A 2,166-nucleotide genomic window follows, 5' to 3' on the forward strand; every position below is an offset into this window, starting at 1 on the left:
TAAAGTATAATTTCTTTTTATTTTACCTCGTTTGAGTATGATGAGTTTTAAAATGGTAAACAGTCTTAATAGTTCAAAGTTATAAAAATAAATATTGTATTTCCATCTCCACTCCCCAACAACCAAAATATAATCTTTACTTACTTGAATACTAATACTTGATACCACCACAATCTCTAGAAAAAAAAAAAAAAAAATGAAATAATAAAAATAATTTTTCTTTTAACATTTCTTTAAAAGATTATACGTACAGTTATTGACTAGTTTGTTTCAAAATTTGTGCATTTTCGATACGGTATAATCACGTTTGACACACCGGTTCCCATCAGATCACTGAAGTTAAGCAACATTGAACCTGGTCAGTACTAAATGGGTGACCATTTGGGACTTCCAGGTGCTGTATGTGCTCTCTGCTTATCTTGGCATTGTTTCCAGGACTTCTCCTTGCTACTGGACTTAAGCAGTGCCGATTCAGAAGAGGTGTGGTTAGGGATTGCGCAATCCTTGCCACATAATTATATGTGCAGCTGTCCTTACAGGGGGTATCCTTTGTCTTTCGAGACTGAACGGAGGTACAGTTGTGCATTTGAATCTAAAAGTAATTATCAGTATTTAGCTAGAGCATACATGGACATTTTTTTTTTTTTTGTTCATCTAAAAAAATTTTTTTTTTCCTTTGATCAAAGGATATTTGCCACAAAATAGAAATAAATTTCATTGAAAAATATTATTTTGCAGCATTTCATGCCATACAGTTATATATACTGTATATATTTATCTTAATGACAACATACTAAAATTAGTGCATGTATACAATGTCCACAAGTTTTCTAATAAATTCTTATAGAACTCAGTGAAGAAAATCTGGTAAGATTCATTTTCTGAATATTTGTCTCTCTTCAAAAAAGTGCCTTGTGAAATCAATTTACCTTTTTTGTCTGATGTTTTAATCATTTTTTTTTCTTTAAAATAATTTTCATTGTAATAATCCAATATCACCCGAAACTCTTTTCAGCAATTTTGTTTCAATTTTGACGTTCCATGTTCCAAAACAAGAATGGTAACCAAACTAGGATTGAGTGACATGTTTAAATTCAAATAATGTTTTCATAATAATTTTAAACATGTGTATCTGTTGAAGTAGCAGTTATTGATTATAGAAATGAACACATCACCAATGATTATTGATGTAAAATCCAATTGCTGTGAAAACACAAGCCTATACATGTTGATATTTTCCTTTTCCTCCTATAAAAAAATCAAATGCAACGTATAAACAAAGAGATAGGACCATCAATAATGTAATAAGTCAATAAAGCATTTGAATCCCAAAAGAATGTGAATTTTATGCTTGAATGGGTGATATTGTTGCTCTACTTGGAATTATGCAAACAACAAAATATGTCTAAGTGGAGTTATTGAAAGACACACACAAACTTCTGTTCAAATGAAATATTCATTTTAGGCTCAGAGATTATCTAGAATATAAATCTCACCTGTCTGTTTAAATGTATGTATGCATGTATGGCTTAAACTTTTGACAGAGATGACGGATTATCACGAGATTGATATCATTTTGAAGCTCGACCCTTCGGACGACAAATATCAAAACATTGGCTAGAAACATTAATTCCTTCATCCTCAACTCGGCACTTTTCTACAAGGAGGGGTCGCTTTTTTCGCCAATGTTTTCGAAAGTCATCCCCTTTTTTTGAACCTTCAACACTTCCGGCTTGGCAATGGATGCAATGGCAAAAACGTCACAGTTTTGGGGGGGGTTTTTCATGTTCTTTTTCTCCTTTGCGGTATGGATCTTACGCCTGCCTGCCTATTACCACTTTTTTTTTTTTTTTTTTGCTCCACACACCCCTCCAAATACCTGAGCAACGCCAGGCACCCAGGCTAGTATTTAACTATTTTAAACAAGAATACATTTCGGATAATAGAATTGTTCTAGCAGATCAGTCCTGCACATTAAAGGATCAAATTTAAAAATGAAAGTTTGTACTGGAGATTCAGAGAAAAAATTTTAACTATCCAAATGGCAGCATTAGGAAGAGCAGCTGAAATACTGTGCAAACTTTCACTTCATTTCTATTAATAATCATCATTCACACTTATACAAGTGTCCAAATGGTATTTCATTATTGACAAACACTACAGAAC

General features: G+C 32.5%; 1 pseudogene; it reads left to right on the plus strand.

Moving 5' to 3' along the window:
- Positions 1-288: 288 nt before the first annotated feature.
- LOC145274186 (5S ribosomal RNA) lies at positions 289-406 on the plus strand (annotated as a pseudogene).
- The last annotated feature ends 1,760 nt before the right edge of the window (positions 407-2,166 follow it).

Source organism: Euprymna scolopes, unplaced genomic scaffold (genome assembly GCF_053919585.1).
Source record: "Euprymna scolopes isolate OS-2025 unplaced genomic scaffold, ASM5391958v1 sca282, whole genome shotgun sequence".
Taxonomy (NCBI): Eukaryota; Metazoa; Mollusca; class Cephalopoda; order Sepiida; family Sepiolidae; genus Euprymna; species Euprymna scolopes.